The sequence below is a fragment of the Nycticebus coucang genome, chromosome 3 (genome assembly GCF_027406575.1).
Source record: "Nycticebus coucang isolate mNycCou1 chromosome 3, mNycCou1.pri, whole genome shotgun sequence".
NCBI lineage: Eukaryota > Metazoa > Chordata > Mammalia > Primates > Lorisidae > Nycticebus > Nycticebus coucang.
This window is the reverse complement of record NC_069782.1, coordinates 142,583,487-142,606,449: the sequence shown is the minus strand read 5'-3', so window position 1 is coordinate 142,606,449 and position 22,963 is coordinate 142,583,487. Positions and strand designations below refer to the sequence as shown.

Sequence of the window (22,963 nt, the reverse complement as noted above, 5' to 3'; positions counted from 1 at the left end):
GGTAACTTTGGGGCTGGGCTGAATCATGAGGTGGCCTCTCTTTGGAGAAGAAAGTCTCCAAAGAAAGTAGGCAACATAAAGAACCCCCTGGGTGAACACGGGAGCTGCTGAGTGTTCAGTGCAGAAGGCCTGCCTGTAACTAGCAATGCAACTGCAGGATGAAAGATCAGGTAAGGCCTGTGGCCACGGTCCTCTGCCATTGCTGATTTGGACAGAATGCTAATAGGCTTCTGATTCATCAAACCTCAAACAGAATTAAGGCCAGAATGGGCTCCTAATAACATCACACTTTATATTCATGAAAGATAAATTAAAGGGTGCAAAACTGCTATTGACAAACATTGATTCTGGGCCTTTTGAAGTATTGCCCACAGTTGCTTGTTGGCTTCAAAAGTTTTCTTTTACATCTCATTACGTAAGGGTTTTACTTTTTAATTATTTTTTTTTCTCCTTTCATTGGAGTCTTTCTTTGATCGAGGGGAGGGAAAAAAACCCACAGTGTTCATATTTCAGGACGGTTGTTCCCTGTGTTCCTTGTTTGGCTACACTGGTCACAAGCAGGGCTTATTATACATCAGCAATTACCTGTTAAGTGTGGGTTCTCGTCGACCCAATTGCTCTCCTTAATAGACATGATCTTGAGCTTCTGTAAACACCTGATCGCGACAGTAATCTGTGCATGGGCTCCAGGAGGCCTCCAGACCTGAGCCTTAAATCAAGGTTCTGAAAGACGGCTGCCAACTGAGGCAGGTGCTTACTGCGCCCCTGCCAACCCTGGCCCCCACCTGCCATCTGTATTTGGCACATGCACTCAGAGGGCTCGGTGGCTCCTTCCACCTCTGGAAGCCAGGCTACCAGCCATGGAAGGCCCAGAGATCCCAGCCTAGTAGAAGGCCAAATAAAGTCCATGTCTCAGTCACCAGATGAGTCTTGAAGGACTGACGGAGTCCTGCCATTTTTCTTCCTCCCACCTTTGTTTCTTTCCTCCTGTGTTGTGTCCATCCTATTTTAGGCAGATGCCAACTCTCTGCTGGTCAACATCCAACCAATCCCTATGACATGTACACATAATAGTCCCCTTTTCTAGAACATGGTTCTCTGATCTGACCTTGTCCTTCCCCGAATCCAGTGTTTTTCAACCTTTTTTAAATCTCCTGACACACTTGAACCTATAGTTAAACTTCCACGGCACACTTAAATGATGTTGATCCGAAAGATGAATAAAAATAAAAAAAGAATATACTTACAGTGCTTTGAATTTCTTTTGAAAATAAGTTAAGTAATGATCTTTAAAATTTTTTGTGGCACACTTAAGATCTTCTCACAGCACACCAGTGTGCTATGGCACACCTGTTGAAAATCACTGTCCTAATCCTTACTCTAACCCTAACTTTGTTCTTAACTCTACCCCTAATTACTTTTGAGCAAGTTAATGTAGTTCACTCAACCAGTAAATGCATTTGTCAGATCTTAGCTAAAACATGACTTTCTCAGAAGCCCTGCATGTGTCTAGCGAGGTCGTCACATCATACCTGTACTGGTATTAACATTTGTTCCCTCACTGCCCCCATTAGAATGGAAGCCCACGAGGACAGGTACTCTATTTTGATCGCCATTGAATTCTAGGCATCAATGCCTGGCACTTGATAAGTGCTCAATAAATTTATGTCGGATGGGAAGAAGAAATGAAAGACACTTTATTAAAGTGCCAGTTATAACCAGGATACCTTAGATAATATATGTTGCCAACGCAATGTGAAAAGAAAAATTGCACGGGAAAATCAGAAGGCATTTGTGAAATCTGAAGCACGTGCCAGTTTATTCCTGAACACTTCATTAATACGCATCAGATATTCACTGAGGGTCTGCCGTGAACCACGTGTTGGGGACATAAGCGTGAAGGAGGCAGACGCAAACTGGTGGAGGAGGAGAGGGGCAGTCAACGAAAAAGCAAACAGTGAATTTTAGTTAGTGCTGTGCACTAAAAAACAATGAAACAGAAATCGTCTCGGGCGGGAGGTTTACGTAGACTGGGAGGCGGTGATGGTGGCGTGGTAGCTAAGCAGGCGTTGGTGCAGAGCTGAGGATACTGTCAGGGTTATCTGATCCCAGAGCGAGGGCCAAAGAGGCCGCTTCCATGAGGAGTTTGCTGTTTTCCAGATGCAAAGCTAAGTCTTCACAGCGTTTGCACAGACAGTAAAAAGTAGAAATGGAAACAGTCGGGCAAGCCACACCACTGAATCACTCGTGTGACGTAGGTGTCTCTTTTCCCTCCTTGCGTGAACTGGTGACCTTCTGACTTTGTGGAGAGATTCTCAGGAAACAAGCCAGAGCTTTTCTTCCTGTGTCAACAGGAAGTGACTCCTGGGAGTTGACTGTTCATTTTTATAATCTGGGTTAATTCTCTAACATATAATCTTCCCTTATTTCAAACAAAAGGGGAACAATTTTTCTTTTTTTTGTAACAACTACAGACCATCCACATATTGTTCCTGTTTCCCTAAAGTTTTGTTATCATGACTATGTGAAATTTAATCAATTTCTACACTTACATCTAAAGGAGAGAATCCTCTAAAAGATACCTAATTTTTTTTTTTTTTAAATTAGCAGGACAAGAGAGGCTGGTTTATCACGTAGCACCTCTTTATCTAGGGAGCGAGAAATGAATCTACCTAAGATCTCTGGTTTTTAAATCCAGACACTGAGCCTTTGGTCTCCTCCTGATGGAGGTGTTGGGGTTTCGAGGTCAGGCCAGGGCTCTAGGTATCATTTTCTAGGTGTCTACCGCTGGGGAGAGCCCTGGTCCTGCCTCAGGAGGCCTGGAGAGTCTGCTCCTTCAGACAACTGATTCTTCTACTCAAAGGAAAGGCTTCCTCACAACGGCCTTGCCAGAGACCCACCCTTTGATGTACTGGGTGAAGGATTGTTTTTACACTGCAATTACCTATTGGGCCTGAACAAACCTGCTTCATGTTTTGTTTTGTTTTTTTTTCTTTTCCTCAAGTAACCTTCTTCTTCCTTCTTTCTACTAAGCCTTCAGTTAAGACAGGAGCCTGGGGCAGTGCCAAAGAGAGGCAGTTGGGACTTAAAACAAATGATGTGGGGTGAGCCCCAGCTCTGCCACCACTCTGCTGTGTGATTTTGGGCAAGTCATTTACCCTCTCTGGGCCTCTGTTTCCTCATCTGTAGAATAGGGAAATAATATAGTTCTTATTTGGGTGCACCTGAGAGCAGAAGGATGAGGTGGTTAGCACAACATTGTAACAGACCCTGGCTTTGGGATCAGCAAAGCCTCGAGGTCAGTGCTTTTCAAACTTTTTAATCTCACGGCACACTTGAACCTATAGTTAAACTTCCGTGGCACATTTAAATCATGATGATCAAAAAAAGAAAAGAGTTGGGCAGCGCCTGTGGCTCAGTGAGTAGGGCGCCGGCCCCATATGCCAAGGGTTCAAACCCAGCCCCGGCCAAACTGCAACAAAAAGTAGCCGGGCGTTGTGGCGGGCACCTGTAGTCCCAGCTGCTTGGGAGGCTGAGGCAAGAGAATCATCTAAGCCCAAGAGTTAGAGGTTGCTGTGAGCCGTGTGACGCCACGGCACTCTACCCGAGGGCGGTACAGTGAGACTCTGTCTCTACAAAAAAAAAAAGAAAGAAAGAAAGAAAGAAAAGAAAAGAGTTAAAAAATATATACTGACTGTGCTTTGAAAGTCTTTCCAAAATAATTTAATTAACGGTCTTTAAAAATTTCTGCGGCACACCTAAGATCCTCTCAGGGCACCCCAGTTGAAAATCATTCTGGTCTATAGGATGACACTTGCTCAGCCCCCTCAGAGATGGCAGGACCTGGTGCTGGGTGAGTGTAGTTTTACAGTTTCCAACCCAGAGAAGGAATGACCACCTTCTTGGGAGGAGCCCTTCCCTAATTTCATCTCTCTAGGATGGAGGGCAGCAAATTCTTCTGAGAGGGCCAGAAAGTAAGTATTTTAGGTTTTTTTCTGGCCATGCAATTTCTGTTGTGACCAGTCAATCCTGCCATAAGAGCAGCCTCAGGCAATACTTATGCAAACAGGCATGGTTATGTGCCAATAAATCTGTATTTACCAAAACAGGGCAGTGACTCGCAGACCACTGCTCTAGCAGAAAGCAATGCAGAAACGGCCAAAGTTTTGCTCAGCTGAGGGGACACCAGAATACAAGGGAGGCTCACTGGAAAATGGGGAGCGGGGGTCTGGACTGACGACACGCTGCTCCCCAAGAGCATTTACGTGGAAATTATGCACACAGGCACCCTCTAGAAATCATCGGACTTCTTCACTAGTTGGGGGAGTAAAGATCATTCAGTCATTCCTTCCGTGAGAGTTTACTGAGCACCTATTATATGCCAAGCACCTCTCTAGGGAGTTAAAGAAGACAAGAGTTCCAGCTTTGTGAAGTTACATTCTCATGATGCCTCTGACTCAGAGTCAGGAGGCTGGTATTCAGGTAAATTCCTAAAGTCATTCTTGATCTGAGAAGACATCCGGCAGGGAAGTGTCACTGCTCTCTCCCCTTGTCCCATAGTGGGATCCATTAACTTCTTGGAACCACCCACTGGTAGGAGGAAGAAGCCATGGAAATCCCTTGTTAAGGTGGCGTGGGGCAGGGTGCTTTGCCTGCTCCACACAGGGCAGTGTGTTCACATTCACTAGAAACAGGTTGGTACTGCACCCTCAGTCTCTGGCCTGGAAGCCACTAGGACACCCCTGAGTTTGTGAAAGGAAACCAGTATTTTTCAGGCAGCTTCCATGTTTCAAGTGCTTTGAATAATCCTGAGTCAAGTAACTCTTTACTACGACAAAGTCATTAGGCCCATTTTGCAGTTAAAGAAACTGAGGCTTAGGGAAGTTAAATAAACGCTGCAGGTCATGTAACTTGAAAACAGGGCCAGAATTGGAGCTCTTTTGACTCGAAACCAGATGTATCCCCACTCTGTTGCATGGACCGGATGTTGGGGTCTTGGCCTCTGCCCTCTGAGCACTCATCAAAGAAAACCCCACATCTAAAAGCACAGATTTCCCACTGCCAGACCACCTTTCACAGTCTCCTCTTCCTTACTACTACTCATGGGGGGTGGTAAAGGATTTTTCCAGTCCTATGAAAAAATCCTATCCTCCCAACAACAGCAGCTGCTATTGTCTCAGTTTGGGTTTCCTGGGAAATAGAGCCAGCCCAGCCCGTGTGGGTGGAGAAGAGCTCTTAGAACCAACACGGGGCGGGGACAGTGGGTGGGTAGGCCGGGCAGACGAGAAGAATTGCAATGCCGGCACATCCTCAGTTCTGGGGCTGAGCCTTGGTCCCGGGGTACTCTGACCACTGGATATGAGCTGCCCCCGTGACTTCGAGCAGCTCTCTTTAAGGGAATTTGCAGAGAGTAATTGGAATAAATTATCTATATGATACATAGCCAAGTTGTAATAATTTGATTAAGGGTAATTCTCAGCTGAGAGCCCTCAGCAACCGATACCTGGTAGCTCAAAGAAAGGTCACCTCCTTTGGGAAGGGGACCTCTGGGCGCACCACACCACCCATGCTAACTATTAGCTGGAAATTTAGTTTACTTCTCCTCCTGACCCGACTCAGGAGGCCTGGATGGCTCTGGCAAGTTTGAGATGAACATCCCCAGTCCATCCTGTCTAAGCAAGGATGACAGGGGCCACACACATCGCCAGGCTGATCCAAGGGGCAGACAGTGACAGATGTTCCACCAGATTAATCAATACCAAGGAGAAAAGCAGAAAGCCATTATGGAAGCCGTAAACACGAATCAGTTATTTATCTGAGCTACACATTTATTGCTAAGCTCTTTTTTGGCCAAAGGAAAAAGAAAACTCAGATCATTTGGTGTGATTTATATCAGACATAAGTCGATTTTACAGGAAAAGTAAAGTTTTTTAACCTCCTGTGGTCAAATCCAGGTCAATTTTGATTTTTAAAACACCTTATGAACATAGGTTGGAGTTGACTGACCAGGATGAGGAGTCCCTAGAGGCTGTGACAGTCCTGCGTTCCACACGGCCCCTCAGCATGGCCAGGTGGAGTGCGTGTCTGGCGGGGCAGGAGTCTGCGTGAACGCGTGATACCGACTCTCTTCTTCCTCTCGGCAGTAGGTGTGAAGTGTTTGGGCAGGGCTGGCTGGAGGCCGGGGGCATGACGACCCTGTCCCGGTGCTCCCCATCTTGGCAATGGCACTAGTGCACAGGTGGCTCTTCAAGTTGGAAATCTGGAAATCATCGTTGGTTTCTTTTTTTTCTCCCCATCCTCAAACCCAAATTATGGGCATGTTTCTACCTCCAGGATGCATCTCAACTCCTTCTAGCACCTTCCACCTCTGCTGCCCCACTCTAGCCCAGCCCATACCCTCCCTTACCTCACCTCCTGCAACAGCCTCCTCTTCCCTGCCTCCTGTAAAATTCACTCTCCACCATCCAGTTGCATTTTATCTTATAAACCAAATTGGATTATGACATGGCCCTGCTTAAAGGCTTTCAGCCTCTTCTCTTTGCACTTTGAATTGAGTTTCCTATTCTCTCTCTTTTTCTTTTTTTTTGTAGAGACAGAGTCTCACTTTGTCACCCTGGGTAGAGTGCTGTGGCATCACAGCTCACAGCAACCTCCAACTCCTGAGTTTAGGTGATTCTCTTGCCTCAGCCTCCCGAGTAGCTGGGACTACAGGCGCCCGCCACAACACCTGGCTATTTTTTTGTCGCAGTTTGGCCGGGTTTGAACCCATCACCCTCGGCATATGGGGCCGGCGCCCTACTCACTGAGCCACAGGCGCTGCCCCTGAGTCCCCTACTCTTACCAAGACCCTGTTTGTCCTGAACTCCGTTCCCCTCTCCAGCCTCATTTGGTGCCCTTATCAGGCACGTCACTGTTCTCCACTAAGCCAGGGGCAGTATCTGTCACGTTCATGGCCCTATCCTTATTCGCTAGCTCAGGACCTGATATGAGTCAGCATTAATAGACATTTGTTGGTAGATGGAGCCCCCAAGTGCAGAGATGTCTGATCAGAAGACAGAAGCCCCTCTTGTGGCAATGGCTCCTGGTCAAGCCACAGTCTCCAAATTCAAAGGCACCGCCTTCTTGTCATACTGAACGCTAGCTTTGAGCCACGGATGGTTCTGACTCCTAGGATCGCCAAGGTTTGGGAGGATGGAAGCATCGTTGACGCCATGCCGCTCCCAAGCTCCAGATATGGCACAGGCTGGTATGAAGTAAACATCTCAGGATCTCCCACGGTAATTGACCTGCACATTTGCACGTCTTTCCTGTCTTTAATCCTTTGGTGCAGCCTCAATATTCCCTCTTGCATTTTAAATTTCCTCTGCTCAGTTGTTGTCCATGGCAGACAGTGTGTTCCCCATCTCTGTTCCTCCTCCATTTTTCCCGTCCCATTAATCAGTTCTACAGAAACACAGGTCGGCCTCCTTGGATCTCCAGCCTCTCAAAGAGCCATCATCTGGGCTGTGTGATGCTTCTTGTTCTAAGTGCATCTTTGATTTATTAAACATTTTTGAATAAAATTCTGCATACGTTTTGCATATTAGAAAGTCCCACACCCCTGCCTTGCTTCGATGTAATAGAAAACCTGAAAGAGAAGAGGGATCTTGAGATTTGGGGGGCCCCTTTCTGTCTAGACTTGTCCGCTTTCTGAACAGAGCATGTTATGCTATTTTCCAAAGCCTTTCGCTTTGGGGGAAGGCAGACCTCTGAACACCTCTCTAAATTGTTCTTCTAGACACTGCCTGACACTGGCATCTTCCCTAAGCACATTTGCATGCTAGCTCCGCAGTGTGGTAGCAAGAGCTTAGCCTGCATCCAACAGAGCCAGCAGAAAAGCCATTTACTTGCTGTGATCTTGGGCAAGTTGCTTAACATCTCTGAGCATAATTCATAAGTTTGGTATGAATTAAAGGAGATGATATATGTGAAAGTTCCTGGCACGCAGGTACTGGGTTGGTGTTCATTTCTCTTTCTTTTCCTATTCCATTTCTTGAATTATTTCTAATTTATTATGGAAACTATACATCTTCCAAATGAGCATAAAAATCAAGGGAGCACATGTTTATTAAAAATCAGTTAGATAAGAGTGGAAACAACAACACGCATACATAGCGGTGTTGATTCTTCTCCCTGAATCACGACTTCATTCACTCATTTTAGGAGAATTTATTGAGCGCTGGGTCCAATGGCATCCTGAGGTGCAGGAGACGTCTGTCTCTGTTGAGGGAAACCCAATTAGGCAATTCTATACATCCATGGAACCAGGTCATTGTCAAGGCTAACACTGAGCCACACATGAAGCATGAAAATTGGAAGAAAGTGCTTGAGAATAATGATAAATGCAAAACGGATTCCATTGTACAGGAATCACCTCTCCGCTGATACCCACTCTCAACCAATCTCAGGCCCTCAGGAGGACCAGTCGCCATTTCGGTGACTATGACTCATTCCTAACGTGTGTTTATTGTACGGGGTCTGGGTCTGTGGACAGAGATGAGAGAACAGACCACAGCCATGCTCATCTTCTCCATGCCTCAGTTTCCTCATGTGTGAGTCAGGATAATATCAATCTATACCCGATGAGTTTGTTATAAAAATTCCATGGGTTAAAATGTTGAAAGCTCAAAGAGCTTGGCACGATGCCAGCACTTACTGAGTGCTCTGAGAACATCTGTCAAGTGACCTACCCTCCAGAGTGTTTATGCAGGAGCTTCAAATCCTGCTAACTATGCTTGCATCCACAGCCCCGTTAATTAGCATAAAGGATATTTAAAAAATACATTTCACGGATGAAATAAGCAATACTCAAAATAAATGGTTGATTGGAATGATTGAATGGGCACTTTACCCTGGCAAAGCAAAGTGAAGAAAACCAGCTGCTCGACACCATCAAGAGGAGACTTCTAGGTCTCGACTTCCATTTATTCTCGCTTCTGACTCCTGATCCAATCAGGAGGCCAGTGGACCCTGCCATTGAGCTACAATGGCGAAATGACCCTTTCCTGAAAGTGTGTGTCAGAGTACCAAAAAGACAGAATGGGACTCACACGGAGCCACAGGTGGGTGATTTTATGCCTCTTTGTATGAATGGCAGAATGACTTCCATTGTAAAGCCACCACCAGTAGCCAGGTTGAGGGGGGAGTAGAAGTAGCTCCCATCTTCCTCTAATTATCAGAGATCCCTATTATTTCCCAAAGAGCCCGACAGCTGCTGAATGGACAAATTGGCTTGGGTCAGTTCACAATATATAAAGTGTTTAGAACACTTCCTGCCACATTGCGTGGACCCCTGATGTTCAGCCATCACTACCCTGTGACATAATTAGAGAACGGGCAAGTGTTAGGTCACGTGGAACAGACCACACGAGCCCCAGAATTTGAGAAGAGGAAGTCAGGAAGACCTAAACTTGGCCTCCAGGACTCAGGGTGCAGTCCTAGCTCCCTCTCACATCAGCTCGGACCCCTGAGTAAATCAGCAGCTTCCCTGAGCCTCAGTTTTCTCAACTGTAAAATGTAGCTCCTTTCCGATTTTGCCAACCTAGTTATTGGGAGCTGGAATGCTTCATAAGCATGATGCCCTCCCCCAAAGTGAGGGTTTGCTATTTCCTTGCCCTGGCCAGCCTCCCCAGAACCACTGATCATTGACTTGTGTGCTGTCACCAGGCTTTGAGCTGAGCAGCGTTTCTGCGATTGTTTATGCAGGGGGTGTTTATCAGCTGGCCCAGAGACCAGGATTTTGTTTTGAAAGCTCCCTTTCTCTGGAGTTCATTTTCTTCTCTAACCTGTCGGGCTCCCGGGAATGTGGATCTTCCAGCTGTGGCCTCGCCCACCCCCAGGCAGGGTCTTTGCAGAGGATGTGTGTGACAGGGTCATCAGTTTGGGCACCCTTCAAATATTCAGGTTAAAACAGAAAACCTGAACAGGAGGAGGGACCTTGAGATTTGGGAGCCCTTTTCCATCCGTTTGTCCTCTCAGCCCCCTACCTCATTTCCAGGCTATGGCTCAGGCCCTCAATGTCCCTACGTGTACCTTTGCAGTAACCTCCAGTTTCTCAGCCCTGCCTTCAGGCCCAGCCTTCACTGTGCTGGAGGAGTGAGATTCTAAAATTCCAATCTGGCTGTGTCACTCATCTGCCTAAATCCATCCACAGTGCCTCACTGCCTATGGGACAAAGTCCAGACTGATTAGCTGGCAGAGGAAGTCCTGCTGATCTGGCCCCTGGGACTTCCACATTCTCCTCTCCCTGCGGGTGTTGTTCCTCCCATCCCCATCCCCCTGGCATGTATCTGGAGCTCCCACCCTGTCTGATGCCTATACCTGCGATGTCCCCGTCAGAAAAGTCCTCTCCTACCTCTGGTCTTTGCAGAACTCCATTCTTTTCTCTTTAAAAACATAGCTCGTGGGTCTCCTCCGTGAAGCTTTCTTCCCCTAGAAGTTGGTGTCAGTTCTCTGCCCCGAGGACCCCTTGGCATCCTGTGCAGTTAGGATCCTAAGACCCTGGAGTGCCACCCCTGGGGACACTTTGGGGCTGAGACTGTGATTCTCTCATCTCTGGTCTCTAGCACATGGCATGCAGTAGGTGCTCAATTATTGCTGAATGAAATGGCTGTGTATATGTCACCTTAGGGGTGTGTGAGATAACAGGGATGCAGAGGGCCATTCGGAAGAGGGGAAGGAAGGAGAAGGGGACCAGGAAGGCAGGCTTAGAAACCAGCAGCAGCACCCTCTGGAGGTGGTGGGTCCCCAAATCCAGTTTGTGTCTATTTAGATGTTTATCCTTGACCTCCGTCCTTGGGGCTAAGTTAATAGAAAAGGCAACAACAGCAAATAAATGAAAGGAGCATTTTCCAGTGAGCTCATGGACACTGATTCTAGCAGAAATGGAGGCCTCCCTAGACTGTCTTTCCTGAAGGTCCTGGCTCCAGCCTGACTTTCCCACTGGCTCCACACAGACCTTTGCTACAAGCCCATTTTGAGGGCCAGACCCTGCTGCCCCGTCTTCTAGGGATTGGCCATTCAACCAGTTGGGACTAAGAAGGCCAATTGAATTAGACCAGTGGTTCTCAACTTTCCTAATGCCGCGATGTATTTTCACTGTTAGAAAGGGGTCGTAACCCACAGGTTGAGAACCGCTGAATTAGACGATACATGTGAAGGTCTTTACACAGTACTTTGCAAGTAGTAAGAACTCAGTAAACACAGTCACGGGCTGTCTAAAGGCAAGATATTTAACAACTACAGAGGCAATGCCCATGTTGTGAGGAGAAAATTATTCAGGTACTTTATGTGACATCCTAGTGCTTCTTTGATGAAGCCGACATTCTTCATGTGATTCTTCCTCATGCGTACTGAAGAAATCACGGTAACTGCCCTTACACCCCTGACTTGTTTCCTTGGAAGAGCCCATATATTCTGGAAGCTATGCTCACGTTGTGGTTTGACTGGGACTTTGTGAGTTCTCTGAGGCCCACAGATCCCAGAGGTCTCTGTGCCTCGTCCTAGGCAGCTTCTTCCAATCCTTTCTCATAAAACTCGTCCTCTGATCTCTGAAACACTTACACTGGAGATGGCACCTGCCCCAGAGAGGGACACACTTCCCTGGACAGCCATTAGATGTTTAGCAGTTTGGGGAAATCATGGATTAACCAGCCATTCTCAGGTCACCAGTCAATGACTCATTTCACACCAAGCAGCCAAGCGCTGCAGCTGGCTCAGGCTGACGTGCACGTCTCTGCCCACCTCTACCTTCAGTAGCATCACAGCAGGCAGGTTGAAATCAACCACAGAGGAATATCGATGTCACAAAAACGGGCAAGCACCATAGGTCAGAGCTTTCCTCCACCCTGGAGAGCTGCTGTCTGAAGTTGATCAGCCCAGCACTGTGTCTAATGGACATGAGAAGCAGAGAGATCAGGGGACTCACTCAATGTTACACAGCACAGAAGTTTAGAAAAGAAATGGTGAAGCAGAACTTTTTAAAAAGATGCAAGACTCGATGGACCTCTAGATGACTGTGACCAAAATAGATGATGGAATAATGTCCCCCCCCAAGATGCTCATGTCCTAATCTCTTGAACTTCTGACTCTTGAACCTTACATGACAAAAGGGACCATCCAGATGTGATTAAGGATATGGACCTTTGGATGGAAATATTATGTTTGACCCAGGTGGCCCAATTTTGTAAAGACATGAGTCCCTAAAAGAAAGCAGAGAACCTTTCCTGATCAGAGATGAGTCAGAAGGAAAAAGAGAGACTTAAAGTGGGAGAGACTAAGTCTAGAAGATGGAGAAAGGATGCGGGTGGCCTCTGGAAGCTGAGAAACGGCCCTCGATGACAGCCAGCAAGAAAGGAAGGACCAGCAACACAGCCCTGCCTTGATTTTGGTCTTCCGAGACCCAGGCTTGACCTACAGAACTATAAAAGAATGAATTTGTGTTACTTAAGCCACTAGGTACAGTAATTTGTTATGGCAGCAATAAAAAAGCAATTCACAGAGAGGTTAAATTAGGTACTAAAAGAGAAATTGGAAAAGCATGCCACGCAGGCAGGGGTAATGGAAGTGGTAGAGCAACCCATTTTCAAAGAACAGTGAGTAAATTCCCTGTCTGTACGAGGGAGGAAGCTGAGCGGGTGGGAACTTTGGAAGGGTAGGTCTGGGGGTGCTGAGGGGCCCCAGGGGAACTGGTGGCAAGTGGCAAGGACAGAAGCAGAGAGAGCGGTAGGTAATGAGGTCAGGATGGGGCAGGGCTACGAGAGGGGTGCGAGGAAGACGGCAGGAGTGTGGGGATGGATGGCTGGGAACTGCAGGTGTGGGGCAGCAGGGAGCGGTGGTGACTGTGGCAAGCTGGAGGGACAAGGCTAGTGTAGCCAGAGAGGTAGCTCTTCTGAACAAAGCCTAAAATTCTAGATTCTCCTGATGTCTAAAAGTTGGTAACAAATCCATTGATTTTTAATTGTGTGGGCCAACATTGAATTAATCGTCCGCCTCGTATGCTCACCTAAAGCACATCGGTGGGCCAGACTCCGACCTTTGGGCCCTGCTCCCAGATCTCTCTCCTCCTGGTTTTTGGATTCTGTACTGATGGTCCCTCAGGACTGAGTAACCCACCAGGATGATTACACAACTCAGAAGCGGGAGGCCTGGCGGGCAGGCGGGCAGAGTCTGCACTTTCTGCGAGCCAGGACCCAAGTGATTAATTATAAAAGTCAGGGTGAGATCATCCTCCGCTTTTCAACCCCTCTACCACCCCCTTCCCCCCCCCAAAAAAAAGGAAAAGAAAAAAAAGAAAAAAGAACAATTTTTGCTGGCTTGCCTGCTTGCTCACTAAGTCCCTGCCAACTTCCCCCCTCCCCGGCCTTGGGTGCTGAAGAATAGCCCTTGCCACTCAGGTTGACAGGAATGGGGGGTGGGCAGCCGCCACCTATGCTCCCCTCCCCCCACTTTGCCCAGGCCCTGTCCAGACTTACCTGCAGCCTTTGGGATGGGGGGCAAGGGAAGGGTGGTGGAAGTTACTTGGATTTCTTGGCAGAAACAAATTATGCTGCATTTATCTAAACAGAATTCAATATTTTTTCCTCCCCAAAGCTTCTTTCTATCTACTTATGGTAATTGATTCTTCTTACTTTTTTGATATGACTAGACTGAATGTTGCTGAAGAAGCAATTCTGAGTTGTAAGGCGTGTGTACAAGGAAAGTGAAAGCAGGAGAGGCCGCCTTGGGATATTTGCCTTGGCGGGGTTTGCCTTCACCGTGTTCCTGACCGAGAGACCGGTGTCACTTTCAGCGACTGCTGTAGCTTTGACCAAAAGTCTCCCCAGAGCTAAATTTTGGGGTGGAATAGTGTTGTGGAGTGCTGGGGGTAGAATTGCCTGGGCTGCTACTCTGGGTCCCAGCTTAAGGCTCCTGTGACTTGGACAAAGCAATCCCTCTGAGCCCCAGTTTCCTTCCTTTTGTAACAATTAAATAGGGCAGATTGTGCAAAGAGCTTTGCTGTTATTTCTTGTTGTGCCGTATTTATGAACATGCGACCCGAACTGCATATACCAAAGCAAAACATGTACGGATATGTGTGAGGTCTGACAATTAAGTTCACAAACTAGTCCTGGAAAAGTGCTATATACTTCACTGCCAAGTATCACTATGGTCACCTTCCAAGCACTCCCCTTGGGAAATGATGCACTGATGCCCTCGACCCCTCAAAGCAATTTTGATATTCCTTTTCCGGAATGGCCACAGAACGATAGTTGTACAAGGTCTGACAATGGAGTTTCCAAACTCATCCTAGAAAAAGTGCTCCGTACCTCATCGCTAAATATCACTATGATCACCAAAATGGCCAAGGGGAGGACTTTGAAGGTGACTGTAGAAATTTTTAGCAATGAAATATGGAGTCCTTATTCTAGGATGAGTTCAAGAACTTAACTGTCAACCTCGTATGCACACTGCACGTGACGTCTGCTTGTTCCCGGCCTCTCCTTCCTTCTCTCCTGCTTTATTACTTGGTATGGAGGGAACCATGGATCAGGCTCTTGCCCTCTGGCTTCTGCGTGGGTCTGGCCACTGGGGGCAATAATAAGAGCTTGGTGGACAGTATGAGCATCCCAAAGCTGGGGTATCCCTCCCCTTCCCTCTGCTTCCTGTGGCATCTTCTTCCTGATCTCAGCACCCTCTGAATCTGGAATTATTCTAGTTAACAATAGGGAGCACTTCCTTGAACACCTCCATGTCTTAAGTGCTTTAATGGGTTAATCTTATTTAATGCACTTAACAACCCTATGAAGTGGATACTGTGATCGTTAGCCCCATTTTACAGATGAGAGCACCGAGTCTCAGAGTGGTTAACTTGCCCACTGCCGTCCCACGCCTAGTCAGTGGTGTAGCCGGATTGTCAAACAAGCATCTGACTCCAGAGTCCCAGCTCATTTTACTCACCGAGGTGTGTGTGTTACACAGGGGGTCTTTGTGTGGCAGGCTCAAGCCTCACTCTAATTAGTAAACCACAACCCTGACCACTGGGCAGAGCTGCCCCCAAAGGCTGCAGCCGTTAACAGGTTTTGACAGACACAACTAGCTGGGCCTGAGAGAGATTCTGCAGCTTTGATGGGAGACAGGATCCCATCCGGGCAGTTCCAGGAGAGAGCTGGCTTTGCTTTGAACGAGTAACTCAATAGAAAGGAGAAGAAAAAGTAGAGGGGTGGTGAGAGGGGAAAGGCGGGGAGGGGGCGGGGAGAGGAAGTCCCCTGTTTCACAGAGCCCAGCCCTGAGGAGACACTCTCTGATGACCAGGGGAAGGGCTTTGAAAAGTGGAGCGCAGCACCTCAAACCCCACTCCCTGAAAGTGGGGGTGGATCCCGGCAGAAATCACATGGGGACCCCTGCTGTGGAGCCGGGGAGGCTGGAAAGGAGTTCAGGTGATAAAAAAAAAAAAAAAGATGTTAATAGAGGACTGTACTGCATCTGTCTGTAATTCCAGTTTCCGAATTCCCAGTTTGAAACCCTGGGGAAAGAGTGCCAGCAGGCTGCTGCGGCCACCAGCCCAGCCAGACTCTGCGCACCCGAAGTGGTGCTCGAAGCAGGCGCGCCTTTGTTAGTTGTGATGTGAGAGTTGCCGTGAGAAATATGGCCGACTGGACATCTTGGTGTGAACGCACTTCTCTTTAACTCCCTCCTTCTCCCAGATGCCTGAATCACTTACTGGCCCACAAACACGGGGTGTCTATGCCTCTGGTTGAGAAAGAGGAACTCCCTGAGGGCTTCCAGTCTATTCTTCAAGAAGAACATTTTAGAGCACAAAAATCAGGTAATGCCACTTCCCTGCTGAAATCTTTTGATGCCTTCCTATTGTGCTTAGACAGAAATTCAACCCCCTTCCCTGGTCACCCAGCCCCTGTGTGATCTGGCCCTTGCCCCTAGCAGCCTCACTTTGGACCACTGTGCCTGTGATGAAGTGGCCAAACAGCTCCTGCTGCCCATCACCACCACAGGGCCTTTGTACATTCCTGCTGCCCATCACCACTACAGGGCCTTTGCACATTCCCGCTGCCCATCACCACCACAGGGCCTTTGCACATTCCCGCTGACCATCACCACCACAGGGCCTTTGCACATTCCCGCTGACCATCACCACCACAGGGCCTTTGCACATTCCTGCTGCCCATCACCACCACAGGGCCTTTGCACATTCCCGCTGACCATCACCACCACAGGGCCTTTGCACATTCCTTTCCTATTTCGGCACCTCCCTTCGGGCTGCTCTTTGTAAGCCTGGCCCCTCTGTGTTTTCTGGCTTCAGCTTACATGCCTGGTGGCAGGCCTTTCTCTTCCGAGACAGGTCTGTTCTTTTCTCTCTCAACATCCTTTATGGTAATCCTACTATGTGTATTTATTTTTTGCCTGTCCTGTTCGCTGGCTTCTTCAGCCCCCTCCCTGGATGCAGCGACTTGGTCTGTTTTAGATGAGCCTGTCCTCTGTGTCTAAGCACAGGGAGGGTGCTCCGTGGCTCTTTGTGGAATCTGTGACTGGCTAAAACATGGAGCAGGGCTGGGAGCTGCTGCAGGAGGTGTGGGAGCTGCTGGGGTCCTGGAGGGCTGGGGACACAGAGTCAGCAAGTAGGAGCTGGCTGGCAAAAGGGGGACCTCTGCCGATCTGCTTCCAAGAGTGCCCCATCTGTCTACAGGTGTCTGACCCTCCACTGGCAAACCCTGGGTGTGGTAAGCGTGGGCGCAGGCCAGCTTTGCCACCTTGTTTCATTTGGGTCAATTTCCAGGGCTGAGGACACCAGCTCCTTACGCATTTCATTCTTTCCCTCTTTCTGCATCTGTGTGACAGGAACCAAGCCGTGTGTGGTGACTCCCCTATCCCAGCACGTTGTCACCTAGACTGAGACGGTGCAGACGAAGCCGTGGCAGGAGATGTGACAAACACACACAGGAAAGACACCACAGGGGGCACACGCAGATGCGTGTATGGGCGTGAGTGGTGTATATTTTTAAACACTACGTACGCATGCATTGTTTAGACACACAGAACCAGTGGAAGAACTAAGAACTAATTAGGTGTGTTGGGAAGGAGGGGCGAGAGGTGGGAGAGTTTTCGCATAAGCCGAGTCCTCCTATATTCAGCCAGAAGGTCAAGTGCAGTCAATAAAGCAAGAGATGATAAAAGCAGATTATTTGGAGGCATGGAAGTGATCACCAGCAGAACTAAAACCAGAAACAATTAAAAAAATTAGAAAGCAGTGTGCCACCCAATGGTTTAATGCGATGTTTAAAAATATAATATATCTTTTATAATATTAATATGTAACTTTTTTTCTTTCATGAGAGACGAAGACAGATGCAATTACAGCAGGAAGAGGGAAATGGGAGAGAAGAAACGTGCCAATGGCACTTAAAAATCCCAAGTCCATGGGCAGCACCTGTGGCCCCATATGCCAGAGGTTCAAACCCAGCCCCTGCCAAAAACTGCAAAAAATAAAATAAAATCCCAAGTCCAGACTGCATGGGTCTCCTTGGGCACCTCTCCCATGATGCTCAGGCCAGTTGCACAGACTTCTTTTTCGGGCAAGTTCGCTCTGGTCTTGCCCCAATGCTGTGCTCCTGGGGGTATCTTACATCCTGACAGCCATGTGTCTCCAACATCTTTCTTCACCACCTGATAGTGAGTGGAGAAAATTAATTACAGAGTCACCCATGTGGCCCTGAGCTGAGTCAGCAAGCAGCACCTGGAAATCAAGAGGTCCCTGAGGTGACCAAAGCCCTTTCGCAGGGGGTCCTTATCTGCAGAGCCTGGGAAAGTGAAGATGGGGAGCTCAGCAGCATCACGGGGCACCTTCTCCATGTGGCCCCTGTTGTCACCCTGCTGCAGACCTGCCAGGACCTGGAGACGGGGCTACCATTTCCCCGGGTCCTTCCTCAAAGCTGTGGGCAGAAGGGGAAGGAAGCACAGCAGCGTCTCCTTTAGCCAGGAGTCACCTCCCTCTGCAGGTCTTCCTCTTCTTCTTCTCTCATTTGGTGGCTCCTGCAGCCCTTGGAAGCCCTAGCCTGCAGGGCCCCTCCTGGGTGGCCCCCCTGGGCCCTGGGCTCTGCCACATTCTTGCCCCTGACTGCTGGGCCATGCACAGCCATGTCCACAGATGTTGTAGTTCAGTCTTTGTAGATGTGACTACCAAATCATGTGACAGTTATTTTAAGTCACTGCCACCTCCAAATGAGTGCTGTCCCCTTACAAGCTCTGGGCCTCTTGGAAGACCCAGAATTCCAGTCAAGCTAATCCTGTTGGGACCCACCTTCAGATCTCATGTCCCGGTAGCCCCTCTCATGACCATCTTCAGAGTCATTTGGGGCCACTGCCCACCTCTCCCAAGAAGGCCCTGGTCCTGGAGTGCAGGAATCAAGGCATGCTACAGGGAAGGGGTCGGCTTGCTGGCGGGCACTGAGGCCCTCTGTGTATGTCCCTCAGCTCAGGCCTGCCCTGCCCCTTGATCTTTTCAGAACCCAGTGCTTGTGTTTTCGACCATGTGAGCCCAGGCAGGCCAGCGGGCCGGGCTGGGAAGGGAGGGCAGCGTGGTGCTCTGACAAAACACGAGGGCGCCGTCCATGGGCCGCTGTTCCTTTTTCTTTCCCTCTCTCACCCTCCATCTGTCTTCTGCGGGCTGGCCTGTCTGTCCTTCGGTGCAGGGAAAGGGCACAGTCGGCCTTGCGCAGATAGCTCGATGCCGGGGCTTTGCTGAGGGCCTCCTCTTATCTCTCTGCTCTTCTTTCTCAGAATGATACTCAGAGCTGGTTTCAATTTGGGGATTAATCTACCCCAAGTGCAGAATCTACTTCTGTGCATGGAAAATGGACTCCGGTCTGTTGCTCTTCTGTCCTTCTCCCACCCCCTCCCTGTTGCACCCTAATCTTTGGAGCTTAAAAAGGCTTAAAATGCTTCTTAGGCATGGAATTGTTCTTATAAGGGAATTATTGATGAGCTAAACAGAAATGACTTGGAAACTTAGTGTGTGAACTTTCCTCCGTGACCGTATTGCTGTATGGCAAACAAAAAAGAAAGGAAAGAATCCTTCTGTTGTCTTATGTTGTCAGATATTTTCTTCATGGGGAAAAGCTGACCATTGGGATGCTCAAATATGAAACCTTTGAACCCACCTTTGAGGCAGGAATGGCCCCCTCCCTCACCCACTCAGCTGATCAGATGGTCAGCCGGATGCTCCAACCCCCTGCCCTCCCCCCCCCACAGCCCAAGCCCTGAGCACTCTGAACTTGCCCTGCGAAGAGGAGACATTTCCTGTCACATGATCCTACTGCTTCCACCAATTCACAGCTAAATGACATTGGAATAGAGTCATAGCATTCAAGTTGCGCCCGGCAGTTTGAAAGCTGCTTTCACGTCCTTCATCTCACTTGCTGCTTGCCACAGCCCAGTAAGGTAAGCACAATGACTCCCATTCTCCAGATGAGGAGACCAAGGCGCAGAGAGGGGAAATGACTTACCCAAGGGGCCTGGTTACTCAGGGGAGGGGTAGGATTTGAACCCAAGGTTCTCACTCCACAGCCCTCCTAGGGCCCATTCCGGGTCCAGCTGCTTCCATTGTGATGGGTCAAGTTGCAAGGTGGTGAGGTAGGGTGGTGTTGGGCCACCATGGGCAGGGTGGGAGACATTGCACCATCAAGATAAGCAAATCCATGAATCATCCCCAGACTGGATCAAGTGCAGGCTCCATGCAACAGAATGGGAAAGAAAAGGATCCAGAAGGTTATCTCTGAACTGAAACGCACATGCAAAGAGCATTTACCTTAGTGAGTGGGGGAGTTAGACTCCAGGGACATTAAACCACTTTGGGTGTGTAAGAGCCGACCTTGCCCACCTTGTGTGGGGGGCAAGGCTGGTGACTGAGAGTGTGCTGGCTCTTCCTACAAGGACAGAGGCCGGAGTCTCTTGATAATCCCACGCTCTTCCCTCACTCTGCGTGTTTAGACTACTGGCACGAAGGAGGACAGAGAATTTATGAACTGCGAACCTGCCTCTGCAGCCTCCATCAACGCCGACTTCAGAGGGACGCTGGAAACACAGGTTTGGAGGTTAGGAACCTTTGTGGCTGACATCAGCTTTTGAAACGATTACTCGCATTGTCGAGAAAGCAGTAAGTGCCTGATGCTTTCTTTTAAAATGTTTGTTTATTCTACTCTTCTGCGGAACGATGAATCGGCGTGAAGTGAAAAAAAGGAATTTGGTAATCAGAAGAGAGGCTGGGACACATTTGTGGGTATCTGTGGACATTTTTCCTGAGTTTGGGGAGGAAGAAAGCCCCAGGCTGTCTCCTCTAAATCATGTGACATGTACACGTACTCAGAGCCTCTTGGAACACCCAGCAGTGTCCTAATGAATAATAACGGGCCGTACCCTCCCCACAGCATTTCCATGGGGAGGACTTACCGTTCCCCCAGATGGGGATTAGACCTAATAAATTACACTTCAGGACGCAGGATATACACTCGACGTCCAGGCTGCGCACACACGGATGGCCCTGACCACAGAAGATCCATCAGCCTCAGCTTGGACGCACAGCAGGCGCCAAGGAGCAGGCAGCGGGCTGGACTGTGTCCCAATGAGGTAGTTCTTGGAGTAGGGAAGGAAATGCCAACCCCACTCGGGGAGTATACCTTGGGGGGATTCCAGGATCCCAGGGACTTGGACCCTGCATTTGTGAACTGCTCATCCTCCTAAGGGCGTCTGCCCGTCTTTGAGTCTCCAGAAGGGTCTCCACCCTCGGCACTGTTGACACGTTAGGCCACATGATTCTTCACTGTGAGGGACGGTCCCTTGCGATTTAAGATGTTTACCATTATCCCCGGCCTCTACCCACTGGAGGCCGGTAGCACCCGCTGCTCACATTTGTGGCAACTCAAAATGTCTGCAAACATTGCCGATGTCCTGAGGATGGGGAGTGGGTCAAAATCCTCCCTGGCTGAGGGAGAATCGCTGGTCTACACCCGGAAGGACAAAGATTGATTTTGCTTCTCCGTTTGACTCTGGAAGCCTCCAGTGGCTCCCTGGCTCACTCCGGGGAAATGCCAGTTTACTGCATGACCCACCTGTCCAGCCTAGACCTCACCCCTGGGTTTCCGGCCCTTGCTTGCTCTCTGCCGGCCAGACCGGCCTCCTGCTCTTCCTCAGAGGCCCCCAGCACGTCCTCATGGTAGGCCTTCCATATTCACCACTCTCTGGTGCTGGAAATGTCCTTTGAGCTGCCTCCTTTCCTGGTGTCCACATGGCTCATTTCTGCATTTGCCTGGTCCTGCTCAGATGTCAGCAGAGGGAGGCACTGTCCTCTGACCACCTGACTAAAGAGCACCCAGCTCTGGGCGGCGCCTGTGGCTCAAAGGAGGAGGGCGCCAGCCCCATATACTGGAGGTGGCAGGTTCAAATGCAGCCCTGGCCAAAAACTGCAAAAAAATAAAACCACCCCGCTCTGTCACTCGCAGAGCTCTTCCTTCTGACGAATTCTGCCTGCAACTCCACGCTCCGCCTGTCACTGTGCGTCTGTTTCCCATCTTCCTCACGTGCCCACGAGCACAGGACCCTGTCTGCCTGCACAGCTGCTATCTTCTGTCTCAAAACATCTCCTCAGGGTTTTAATTTATGGGAGTGACTCGTCAATTCACAGGGAAGACCACTGCCATGAAGAAAAGAGTTTTCCTACTTACATTTCCAGCACTGGACTTGGTCAGGAGGCAGAAGCAGGGGCAAGGGGAAAGCTTGGGCCAGAACCCTTACCCGGGCTTCTCGGGGAAGGGCTCGGTCGGGCACCCTGGGACTGGCTGATGCACTAGGCTTCAGGCTACAGGGTGCTCTCTGGCTTCCTGGTACCTGATCCTCAAATGACATAGGGCAGGGGATAGACTGGCTGGGTGTGTGAGAGTTAGATCAGGAGGTGTCTGGGCTACAGACTCCAGGTGGGTTGGTTTGCAGGTAAAAGGGCACACTCACAACAAGTTGTTAGATTCTCTCTAGGAGAGGGGATTTCCACACCGATATGTAAGACCCCTGAAACGTCAAAGACAAAATAAAAAACACCATGAATACATATTTCTAACTCCTCAAGCAGGCCCTGGCCATCACAGGTGCCGAGGAATGGATTGATTGAGTCAGGACTGGGGTAGCCTCCCCATTGTCCAGCGTGTGCTCACTGCCTCCCCTCCTAAGCAAATGAGCTGCTGAAGGTGTGATTCATGAAGTCTCGCATAGACCCACCCCCCTCGGCAGGTGAGGCGAGTGAAGTAGAAGTTAGAAGTAACCGAGCAAAGTGCATGTGCTGGGTGCCTCCCTGGGTCCAACCCTGAATGGGGCCATGACGTTGGCTGGGGCTCTGACCGATCTGGGTTCAAATTCCTGCTGTGGGTCCTGAAAAAGGACTGCCTGGCGCAGCTGCTTAACTCCCCTACATCTATTTCTACATCTAGGAAATGGGATAACAGTGGTCCTTTCCTTGCAGGGTTGTTGGGAGAACGAGAGAGGATGCCTACAAAATGCTTAGCATATCCCAAGTGCAATGAATGGTGACTCCTGGTTCCATAAGGAGAGGCGTGTGACAGAGAGAGGTGGGGTCCACAGGGGACTGGAGGGTTTCACTAGAGACTGGGAGAGGCAATAAGACGGAACCAGCTGGAAACCTGCCATGCCACAGAGGGTGAGAAGGGCTCAGAGGGGGAGGGAGTCCTGGGTACCGGGCAGTGTTCCTCGCAGAGGTGGGACGGACGCTGTGGGAACACTTGGCTCATAATCTCCTCCATTCACTGCACTGATTCACAGCAAAGTTTTCCATCTGTTGTTTCATTTGATCCTCATAATGTAGGAGGGCAAACACGCTATCTCCCATGATCAGGAAAGAGAGGCTTAGAGACACAGGTGGATATTCACA

The 22,963-nt window shown here is 49.1% G+C and overlaps 1 long non-coding RNA gene across 1 annotated transcript; it reads left to right on the top strand.

The window, feature by feature from the left end:
* Nucleotides 1-39: 39 nt before the first annotated feature.
* LOC128582507 (uncharacterized) lies at nucleotides 40-22,184 on the top strand. The gene is made up of 5 exons (XR_008379057.1): nucleotides 40-170; nucleotides 15,723-15,844; nucleotides 16,873-17,015; nucleotides 19,282-19,470; nucleotides 20,020-22,184. It is a non-coding gene; the product is annotated as an uncharacterized LOC128582507 (long non-coding RNA).
* The last annotated feature ends 779 nt before the right edge of the window (nucleotides 22,185-22,963 follow it).